A 12986-nucleotide genomic window follows, 5' to 3' on the forward strand; every position below is an offset into this window, starting at 1 on the left:
TTGAAATATGTTCTAGCTGCTTCTGTGGATTACTGCAGTGTTCTGGGTTCAGCATTGGTGTCTAGTTACTAGTATTGTTTTTCTGGTTACAGCATTCTGAGCAGTTATTGGTTGATTTAGTTGTTGTTTGTGGAAAGGAGATTGGTTGATGCACATATACTTGATGTTTGTTTGATATTCATGGATCTAATCTAAAAATTGATGAAACTTGGTCCCTGGAAGAAAAGAGAAGGTTGTAGCCTTATATAGGTTAGCACCTACATACTAGTATCTCAGCGAGTACAAGAGCTAAGGGGGTTGTAGCTCCCTTCTAGGAGAAGCTAGAGAACAAGAGAGGGTTGTAGCTCTCTGCAGGTTGCAGCCTGCGTACTGGTATAAGTCTGCGCCAATACAGAATCATTGTAAAAAGAAGTTTCTAATTAAAAGAAGATAGAGACGAATTGTAGCAGGTGGTTTTCACCCACATTGGGTTTCCACCATATATCTTGTGTTCGTGTGTGTGATTGTCTTCTACTCTGTTTTTACTGTTCCTGGTTACTGTTTATATGACTCTGATGCACATATTAATGATCAACATATGTAGAATACATTAAATTATAAGTTTTCATGGTATACGCTGGTTTCCTTATTCGAAGTTGCGTATATACACGGTTTTCTCTAACTGAAGTAGCGTATATGATCTAGGTGTGAAATAAAAAATATTTGACTTAATAATACTGATTCACCCCCCCTCTCAGTATTATTTCCAACAACTACGATATGCTAGATGAACTTAAGAATATTTGCATCAAAATTCCTTTACTCCAACCTATAAAGGAAATACCAATATTTGCAAAAAATATTAAGGAGCTATGCATTAGAAAACCAAGAAGAAAAAGAAAAGATGTTAAAAATATCCAATTGGTAGGAAAAATTTTTGACTTCATGATGGGGAAACCTATTGTTCAAAAATATTTAGGACCTAGTAGTCCCATTGTGAAAATTCATATCAATGGTATTGAAATTTCAAACACTTTGATTGATCTAGAGCAGCCATCAATATTATGAGTAAATAGACAATGGAGCGACTTAAGCTTCCTAATTTTCAATACCCCTAGATTATTACAATTAGAAGATAGATATGTTATCAAACAAGATAGAGTATTGGAATATGTGTATGTTTCTTTAGATTCTTGGGAATACCTTGTAGATTTCATGAATTTAACTCCCAAGAATAATTTAGGAGGCCATCCATTGATCCTTGGTAGACCTTGGCTAACTATAGTTGATGCATTCATAAGTTGTAGATATGGTGATATGTATATCTCTTATGGGAATTACACTAAGAAATTTTCATTGTGTCCTCTTGAAAAACCAATAATTGAAGTAGAAAGTGAAATTTGGATAGATGATGATAATGAAGACTTTGATGCTATGAAACCAATTTATACTCTTTCAAAATTAGATGAAGAGGATCAATTGATAAATTTAATGAATGATAATGATTCTTCTTCATACTGTGAGCAAGATCAGAGTTTTCAAGAGAAATTCAATATTTAATATCTATCATATCACCAAATAGCTTTACATTCTATGGAAAATTTTGGCAATTCTCAAGTAGAAATTTTTCCAGATAAAACATTGAATATTAATAAGAATTTGGAAGAATTTCAAAAGAGGAAATTGTATAGATGCTACATAAACACTCTTCTTCTTATGCATGGGAGTATACTGATATGATAGGAATTGATCCTAAAACGTGTATGCATAATACTTATATTAAGGAAAATGCCAACCTAGTTAGACAACCTCAGAGAAGGATGAATCCTAATTTGAGAGAAATTGTTGAGGAATTACAAAAGTTACTTAATGTGAATTTCATTTATCCAATGGGTGTCACCTTTAGTGATTGTTCCAAAGAAAAATGGAAAATGGAGAGTGTGTATTGACTATAGGGAATTAAACAAATCTACTTTGAAAGATCAGTTCCACTACCCTTCATAGATCAAGTATAAGATACCTTGGTAGGGGAGAAGCATTTTTCATTTTTAGATGGTTTTAGTGGATATAACCAAATCCAACTAGCACCAAAAAATAAAGATAAAACTACTTTTACATGTACATGGGGAACATATGCCTAAAGGGTACTTCCCTTTGGATTATGTAATGCACCTGCCACATTTCAGAGAGAAGTTTTAGGTATCTTTTCTGATCCAATTCATGATTGTGCGAAAGTATACATGGATGACTTTACTATGTATGGTGATACTTTTGAGGAAGCTATTACAAAATTGGAAAATTTTCTTATTAGATATAAAGAGGAAAACCTTTCATTAAGCCATGAGAAATGTTTTATGATGTTCAATGAAGGGATTGTTTTAGGCCACCATATTTCAAGTGATGGAAGTAAAGTGGATACATCAAAAGTAGAAATAATTTCCAAAATTTTGACTCATGATTGTCAAAGAGATGTTATAATTTTTCATGGATTTACTAGATATTATAGAAGATTCATAGAAAACTTCAAAAAAATAGCCTCCCTACTTTTAAAACTCCTTACAAAAGTTTGTGAATTTGTTTAGAACTCCGACTGTCAAAAAACATTTGAGACATTGAAACAAAAGATTACTAAAGCACTAATTCTAAGAGGACCTAATTGGTCTCTTCCTTTCCACATTTCTACTAATGCTTCAGATACAACTCTAGGATTTGTGTTAGGAAAAAAAGGTTTAACTCCTTATGCTATCTATTATACAAGCAAAAATTTAACTCCACCAGAGTTAAATTACGCTGTAACAGAAAAGGATTTTTTAGCTATTGTGCATGCCATTAATAAGTTTTGTCATTATATCACTGGTTATGAAACTTTAATTCATATAGATCATTCTTCCATTAGATATCTAATGAACAAACCAATTATTAATGGTAGAATTACAATATGGTTGTTATTATTACAAGAATTGAACATCACTATTCTTGATAGACTAGGAAAAGAAAATATAGTTGTTGATTTTATTTCTAGAATGTAGAATAATAATGTTGATGTTCCTGTGAAGGATCATTTTCCTGATGAGTATATTTTTGCAATATCTACTAAAACACCTTGGTTTTCAGATATTTCTAATTATTTGGATACAAGAAAGTTACCTCCATAACTGTCAGCTAGGGAAAATAAAAAAGTGATAAAAACTAGTGCATCTTATTCTTGGATAGATGGAGAATTGTACAAAACTAGACTTGATTTGATCATTCGAAGATGTGTTTGAGAAGATGAAGTAGCAGAAATATTGAAAGCTTATCATGATGAGCCATGTGGAGGAGACTTTACTGAAAAAAGAACTACCTACAAGATCCCTACCTACAAGATCCTTCTTTTAGGATATTATTGGACATCCATTTTCAAGGATGCAAAAGAATATGTCAAAAAATGTGATAGTTGTCACAAAATGGGGAAGCATATTCCATCGGATGAAATGCCTCTATAGCCACAAGTACTTGTAGAGCCTTTTGAAAAATGGGCTCTAGATTTTGTTGGACCAATAAATCCTCCATCTAAATAGAAAAGGTGCATAATCGTTTGCATAGATTATGTTACAAAATGGGTAGAAGCTAAACCTATTTTATTTGGAACTAAAAATGTTATAGTTACATTTCATTTTGAGGATATTTTTACTCATTTTGGCATTCCAAGAGAAACTGTAACAGGTCAAGGTACTCAATTCACATCCAAGTTGGTGCAAAATATCATGGAGCAATATAAGATCAAGCATTGAAAGTATAATCCATATTAGCCACAATCTGATGGACAAGTGGAATCCACCAACAAAGTACTTGAAGCAATTCTCACCAAGACTGTGCATTTGCATAGAAAGGATTGGGTAGAAAATCTTCCAGAAGCACTATGGGCATATCAAACCACATGGAGAAACACAATTGGACATACTCCTTATGAGCTTGTCTACGGGAAGCAAGTTTTTCTTCCAATTGAAATGCAAGTGGAGACCTTCAGAACAAAAACTAATTGGGTCTTGATCTATCACAAGCTAAAAAACAGAGACGATCATAATTGAATGAGCTAGATGAGATCCAACAAGATGTTATACAAAGAACCAACATAGTTCAACAACAAAGATCAAAATGGCACGACAAATTTATCAAAGCTAAAAAGTTCAAGCAAGGTGACTGGGCTCTTCCTTTTTATTCCAAATTTAAATATTTTCAAGGGAAATTTCAAACTCATTAGCTTGGTCCTTATGAGATTGATTCTATTTTTTATATTGGACCAATCAAAATCAAAACTATTGATGATGAACAAATTAATTTACTTGTTAATGGTCATAGATTAAGATTGTATCATAAACCACTAACAAAGGAAGAGTTTGTCAAATATTTGCAAGAGAATTTTGAATTCAAGTTGATCAAGAAAGGAGATTCTTCTCCTCATTATCCAACTCAATTGTAAATATTTTTATAATCTTAAAATAATAATAATAATAATAATTTATTTTTTTATATAAGCATGAAAACCAACAATGTTGACATACTTATACAAAAAATATTAACAGAAAACCAAGGGTTCTTGGCAGTTTAGATTTTCAAAATAAATTCCCTTTTCTTGTCCCTATTTCGTTCTATCCTTCTTTTTCTAATAAATTTCAGGTGGTAAGCAATACTTTTGAAGACCAATTTTCTTCACCAAAGTAGCAACAACAATAAAGAATCTTTCCTCTGATTAGAGCAACAAAATTTCAAAATAAGCAGCAATAGAATTTATGTCATTCTACAGTTGATCTTCAATTCTACAACCAAGTCTGAATTCTACATCTACATCAACATCAAAAAATCCACAGGAAAGGAATATCAAAGGAACTCACAAGAAAAGGTATGTAGGATGTTGAATTATTTTTCATATAAGAACATTAGGTTTTAATTCATGGGATGATTTTATTAAAGAAAATCTTGAATTATTAGAAAACCTTATAAGACTGCCCAAAAATCATAACCGTTACACCCCACCATCATCATTACTCATTTAGTCACATCAATTCTGCTTGAAAATCACATACATCTCATCGACACTATGAAATCAGATCTAAATATCGTGGGAGATCATGTGAAAAAATGTAGTCCTATCACGAAACAAATACTCTGTAAGCACCTTACTTCGTTATCATTTTACTCAACCTCATCCCATTTCACTCCATTCTAAAACCCTCACCATTCAACTCTGCTCATTTCATATCAACCTTCCATCATCCCTATTGAAAGGAAAAAATTGAAGACTAAGACTTCTCTCTACTGTGGGTATCATTGTCTGGTCTGAACCAAATGGAATAAAGTTTCTTCAAGCATACCCGAGAGTTAGAGACCAGTTGTAGCAGGTAGGGTGGCTTAAGTTCTTTGAAAAAATCAATAGGCATGAGACAAAGGTCACCAAATCTTTTTCTCAGGATTTTGATGGGGTTGAGGAAAAAATTGGAGACATCAAGCTTATCTTGATAGAGTCTATCATGGAAGAAGCTACAAAATTTCCCAGAAATAGAGAAAGTTGGTTCAAGAATAGGAAAATCAAGGAGAATGACTAGGTAAACTTCCTCAGAGAACCAGGTATGGATATATCCATCTTTAAAAAGGGAATTCCAGTTACAACACTAAAAGGGAAATGGAGAAATTTATTGTTGGTTATCCAGAAATTTTTAACTTGTGAAGGAAGGTTTGGAACCATGTTTTTCTATCATTCTTAGCTCTTTATGCATTTTATTGATGGAAATGAAATCAAATTGCCCTACTTTTTTCTCCATAGTCTTATAAAGATGGCATCTAGTATACAGAGAGAGTCAAAATCTATTGATAATTCTCTCTGACATCATGGACTAATCAAAATTCTCATAGAAGCACATTTAGAGGTTAAGGGAGACAATTGGCAGGAATTTCTGGTTCGTAACCACTTTATAGAAGTTCAAGAACAAGAAACAAGTAGGAGAGTTAAAAGAAGTCGACGAAGGTCAACATCAAACCCTAACTCTAAATATAAATTTGAAGAAGAAAGTCCAAAACATAATGGAATAGAGGAACCAAAGTACCCATTTGAAGATGACACCCCACTGTCTCAACACTTTGAAAAATGTAAGCAAAAAAATGAAAAACAAAGTCTTAGAGGAAATAAATCCATCCTAGATCCTAAACCACCTGAAGAATATGAAGAACTAGAGAAAAAGAAGAAAGAATAATTTGGAAAAAAGAGGAAAATTCAGAGCATTTCAGAGTCAGAAGTAAATTTAAGAAGAAGCAGAAATGATCAATCTTGAAGAAGGAGGATACAGGACACCACCTCACATAGTGAGCATGACAAGGACAACACCAGATATTGATAGAGTTCAACAAGAAATTTATGACTATGTGGAATCCCTGGAATAGAGAGTGCAATAGAAGGTAAGCTCCTCTCAAAATCAATAAAATGCATTCAATGAAACTCCTTCAATGGAACATGGACTTGAGTATAATTTAAATCAGGACATATATGAGCTAGAAGTTCTTTATAAACATCTCACACAGGAAAGGGAAGCAACAAAGGTACAAAATGAGATATTAAGAACTCAAAATGATAACATACTTTTGCATCTTTGTCATTGGTATAAGAGAAATAAGAAACTCAAAGAAAACAATAATTTCCTTAAGAATAAGATCAGGGGTTTGCAAATTAAAATTATGATTAAGAGACCAAGGGATACCTTTAGAATTATAAAGAGAAAGGAAAGCACTAGTCTGGATGTGCTTGCACAGGCTTCAGAAATCATACATTGAAGAAGAAAGAAGAACCAATTTTGAATTTTTGGTGCATGAGGACATGCAAGACCTTTGGTGTGGGGGAATGTTGAAGTCTGAAATTGTTTCCTTTTTTACTACCTCTTTCCCTCTCCTTTATATTTTTGTGACCATTTTTGTAGCAATCTCAGCATACTCAAGGTTATTTCAGCTTATAAAAGGTACTAATCATCCATGTTTTAGAATCTATGTTTCTTTATGAATTATAATGAAAACATCTCTACAATTACAAAATCTTGATCATTCCACAACTAATGTTGAATTTCACAGCCATATCCATGATTAGATAGGTTGCAATGCATCAATAAAGGGATGAAAGGTATTTGAAGATGACAAATGTTCACTACATGGACGACCACCTATTGGCATGACTTGGCAGGCTACAGAGATCAGGAGATCTAAGAGTCAAACTCAAAGTCAAACTCTGAGTATGACGGTGTAGTGGTCAAGCAAAGATAAGCAAGAGATCACGATGACATCAGCTCAGCGTGAAAAATACTTTCTCAATCATGAGGATATGATTCGAGAAGAATCCCTCATGATTTTCTCTTTCAGTAGAAAATCATGAGGAGATAAAGTTCTAATTTAAATCTATTTCCTAGATGGCAGAACAATTTCATTTCTTATCGGCATAGAACTCTTGAATTAGTTTTAATGAAAATTGTATAAAGAGCCATAAGGAGAAACCAAAAAGACAGTTCAGAAAGTTAAGTACGTTTTGGTTCATTTCCAGTATTTGTGAAAATCTATTTTAGATTAATACGGTCATTTGTTTTCAATGCATGACTAAGCAATCATTTGATCAGTAGCAGACTTACACTCATGGGAGAGCCCCCTGGCAAGTTGTAAGGATATTTAGTTTTGTTTCCATTTTTCTCATAGCGTGATAGTTTCCTGAAGTTTCTTTTCTCCTTGAGTAGTTTCATTACCGTTATGTTTTGATCATTTGTTATTGTGGTTTCAGAGCACTCATAAATGAAAATTACCAAAAATATTTTCTTTTCATATGCATTTCCTTTTAAGTTTTATTACTCAATTAATTTGGTAGATGGTGAAAGAAATGTATTTTAGAGTTAATTGCGCACACCATTAATCATTTGGAGTTACAAGTTCTCATTTTATTTTTTCTTCTGCAAGTAGTTTCATTAGCATTCCTTTTTGCAATTATAGTTAATTTCTTTTCTTTCTTCAATTAGGAATTAAGTTTTCTTTGTGCAATTTCCTTTTGTGCAATTAGTATAGAGGTTCCTTTATACAAAGTAGTTTTTTCAATTTTGCAAGTAGCATTAAAATCTTTTTCTTGCAATCTAGTGTTAGCATTTCCTTTTATGCAAATAGAAATAGGTTTTGAATTCTACAATTAAAAATAGATTTTCAATTCTGCAAACAATAGATTTCAATTTAGTCAAGTAACTGGGTTTTGATGTAACTTTGAATAGAAAGAACTTGTGCATGATTACTCTGTAAATATCATTTAAAAAAATTTCCATACTTGGAGTAATTTCATACTTAGAATGATTTAATCCAAAGATAGAATTCCTATAATATATGGTGCACATACACTTCATAAGTACACGAACCCTGGTTGACAATTAATGAAGTAATTTAAAATCAATTAAATTACCCAACAGTCTCAAAATAGTATTCACCACTATAATCTTACTATAGTTCAACTTTTCTAGTAACACATACTTAGGCTCCTTACCCCTTACCGTTCTGAAAGATGATGGAAAAACATGGCATGAGGCACCAGTGACTTAAGTGCTTAGCACAAGACATAACATAGAAGCAAGGAACTGACCTTGGATAGACAAGTGGCAAATGAGTATGATAGCAAGAGGAGGTGAAATGTACCACCATATGACAAGGTCACCTCCATGGGATGACTCGGAGTTAGATTTTGGTTTTTAGTGGATTACTTGATGTTGGAAAATATTTTGGATTGTTGTGGCACTCATAACTTTGAGAAGAGTTCCATTATTACTAAAAAGTAGAAATTTATAAACATTATACCAAAGTGTCAGGTTTTTTGGGTATGCCTCACCCTAAGAAAAGTGGTTTTCAAGTGTTTGATCCATGGCTTCACATAAAACATGCGAAGTAGAAGTGACCATTCTAGTTCAATGAAGTATTTGAGACTTCTACGATATAAAAAGTGTGTATTTTGGAGTTGAAAAGGAAGGTAATGAGGAGGTTGACAGATTCAACTTATGCAAGTTAGATTATTCAAAATAAAAGCATGCAAGGGTTGAGTAGTTGATTACCATGAAATTGGTTTGGATGGTTATATAACTAAGAGTTTCCTAAGAATTTCAAGTCTCGAAAGGTAATGTGAGAGCAACTTGCAAGTTGCAGACTTAGTCTTAGGGAAAAGTTGCAATTTGGAATAAGCCTGGGAGTTGGGACTTCTAAATGGTAGAATTATTCACCATAATTAAATGATTGAGCACAACTTTACATGTCAAAAAAAATATTTTTCTAATGTAGAAGTGGAAGAAATTCAATATGAATAAAATCCTAGTGAGTGGTTGAAGCTTCATTTGGAGATGATGAAAGCTACAAGGAGGTATACTTGTAGATTATGTAAGATAAATTTTATAAATCATGTGTGGGAATAAGTCTAGAAGGCAACTGGATTATTTGTTAAATGTAGGGTCACAACAATTGGTCACACTAGTTATTGCGTTAGATTTGGTTGTATCTTCTTCTAATAACGAGTTTAACATGCTTGGCTTGGGAAATACACACAAGTTATTGTGTTACATAATGGACATGAATATCCACATGGTTCATGTTATGTTTAGTGATAGTGTTTTCAGCTACTTGTAGTGTAGATTGATTCATGTCATAATATGTTACAATCAACTTCTCATAGTGAAATGTAATCTCATCCATTAGGTTGTGAATCCATAATGCCTTTGTTATAATATTAATTACACCTATATATTTAGTGTTTAAATAGGGGGAACCTTATTCATTTACAAGATTAGAATATGGACCGATATCTAAGATGAAACACAACCAAAAGTTGACTTCTTGTATCTATATCTCCAACCCAATATGAGTTAGTATAGTAAATTAATTGGTTCATATATGTACTATAATCCTTTATACTTAGCTAATATGTACCCTTCATAAATTGAATAATCTTTTTTACAACCTTTAAGTGTTTTTCCTTCATATCTCGAATGAACCTAAAGACCACACCAATATCAAATGAAACATTGGGCCAACTATGAATTAAATAAATGATCCTACTAATAAATTTCTTATAGATAGTAGCATCACCTTTCAAATAATTTCATTATGTGATCAAAGTCACTACTAGCTAAAAAGGTGTAGCAAATGGTTTACAATTTTCTATTTTCAAACCTCTCTAATAGATTCAACACATATTCAAGTTGAGAAATAGATATACCATCATCCATTTGCAAAAATTTGTTGCCCGGAAAAAAATGTAATAGACCAAGGTTGGTTATATCAAATGGGTCTACTAATTGTTTCTTCAAACCCAAAATTAGATTAACATTGCCTCCAATAATGATTAAATCCACAATGTATAGTGGAACAGTTAAAGTAACATTATTAACATGTACACCATAAACATTATGATATGATTCACAATGTTTGAAAAGAAAATTTTGAGGAAGAAATAATGGTTCTTCTCATACTACACCTCGGGGATTGTTTCAAACCATATAAGGATTTATTTAGTCAATGCACATGATTGTAATCCTTATCAAACCATGTGATTTTCCTGATATAAATATTACTATTAAGGTGATCATGTAAAAAAGTATTGTTTGCCATCCATATGGTGTTCCTCCCATTCAAAATGAATATCAACTAAAATAATCAGTCACTGAAGTTCATCTTTGCAACACGACCAAAGGTATCAATGCAATTAATACCTTCATGTTGATGAATTTTTTTCTATTAGTTGAACCTTATGTGTCTCAATAGATGGTTTAGGTGTAAATTTGATCTCAAAGACACATTAACATTTCACCACATTCTTTCTTTGTGGTCAAGGGAATAAATCCCAAGTTTTATTCTTCATCATGGAATTGTACTTATCAATGATAAGATTCTCCCATTTAGGTCAACCAAGTGCATATGCATATGTATCAAGACTACATTCCTCTAACACACGTGTCATAAAAGTAACACTACCATGTTACTTTTGACCTCTACTTTTCCTTGATTCATTTACATTATGTGTGTCAACACTAGTGGCTTTAATTGTCTTAGCTTCTTATAGACAAAGACAAATATCCCTTGTAGAAGGAGTTATAATATCAAATTTACCATGAGAGTTCATGATTAACTTTTCATGAAAACCATTGTTCATAGTTTGATTTTCTATGGAAGGTTGACCACAAGTCATTTATGTTATTAAATTCGATTGTTTAGTTGAAAATTTAGTTGACACAATGGTCAATGTAGTATAGTAGTCAATCAATATATACTTTCTCATAATTTCACATGAATTACTATTGAAAAACCCATAAGAGGAGTTCACCATAGAAATACCTAAAGTATGCTCATTAAGGACAAAATTCCTCTTGTAAATAAAATATTATTTCCCTATATCAAACCACTTGCAATCATTTGAATCATTATATTATCCCACCATAATGCAAGCATGAATCGTTGCATTTAGAATATTTCTTTGGTCATCTAAAATGTGATGTTGATTTAGAATTTTGATCTAGTCATTGGTCCTTCCTATGAGCACAATTTGTCTTGGATCCTACTTAGGGAAATCATGGAACTTATATAGTATATCCTTAGGGTCAATAAAACTCATAGAAACAACAATAAATTCATTGTTCATTTCCTTCATAATAAACTAGCTATGCAAAATTTCAACCTTCTAGGTAGTTTGGATCAGTTGGGGTACGAAAAATAAATTGGCACTCAGTCTTGGTATATGAAAACATTAGTTTTCACACCATTTTCAGACTCAATCCTACCATAAATAACAATAGTAAATGTATATTCATATGAAATAAATATTTATTCTTTTGTAGTCTTTCTTAATAAGTAAGAGAGAGAGAGGCACCCTTAGCCATAATAGGTACAACCAAAGTTGACTATCCGTTTAATTCTATACATTTGAGCATGTAATGCCTAAGAAGTATCATCACATAAAGTATAGTTATCCCCCTTACCTTCAAAAATGCAATGTTACATATTATTTAACCATCTAATCAACATATTTCCTCCAATCTTCTTGAACTTATCCTCGATATCTATAGTTTTGTTCTATCAAGTCTTCTCAACGTGATCTAGAATTCCATAGTATTGATGAGTCTTCTTATTCTTGCATTTATCAATCAATGTGCTTATTATATCAATTTGGTCGACAATAACCTCTTTATCTATAGTTATGTGAATCTTTTCCCTTAAGGTGATGAGCATGTTGCTTAATATTAAGTTTACCTTTAACAAGAAACTTCCCACGTGCCCCAATTAACAAACTATGGAAAAAAACAAGAGTCAAAGGCATTGTCTTTGCCATGTTTTCTTCTAGAATCCCAAGTAGCATGGATTATTGAACAAAACACATCATAGGGTGTCTTCAAATTCATCAAAATCAATTATGTAAGTTAACCATCTTTCTCAAGAAAATATTTTCTACATTAATCCATTTTCAATTGTAGCTCCTGTACACTAGCTAATAATTTGATATGATGTCAAAGGAGATAGAATTAAGAGAGAAAAACTCTTTCAAGTGTGGATAACTTAACTTTCATCAATATTTTCAAACATCTTATTCAACTTATTATAAAATTTATTCAATATTCCACTTGTATAAAATTGAACATGTTATAGATGTAGGTTGTAATAACCCCTACAATTGTGTCCTTGTTCATGCCAATGGTGAAATTTTATTGATCATCGTTAGGGTTTGGAATTTTTTGTAAACTACCAAAGAGCTTTACTCCTTAATAGTGTTTCCTCGACTTGTGCCTACATATCATAGTTGTTTCCATTCAAAACATTTGGTTCTTTCTTAGAACTCGTAGTAACTCTACAAACTCAAACCCCGATTCGATGTCAAGTCAAAATTTAATGCCATGGGGACTACATAATCAGTGGAATCTAAATCATGTAGTTCTCGAAGGTTTTAAGGCGGAAGTTTTCAAGAGTTGGAGTGTAACAAATGTTGATTGAAA

This window comes from Pinus tabuliformis, chromosome J, assembly GCF_031772625.1.
Source record: "Pinus tabuliformis cultivar Carrire ecotype Pingquan chromosome J, CPIR1, whole genome shotgun sequence".
Taxonomy (NCBI): domain Eukaryota; kingdom Viridiplantae; phylum Streptophyta; class Pinopsida; order Pinales; family Pinaceae; genus Pinus; species Pinus tabuliformis.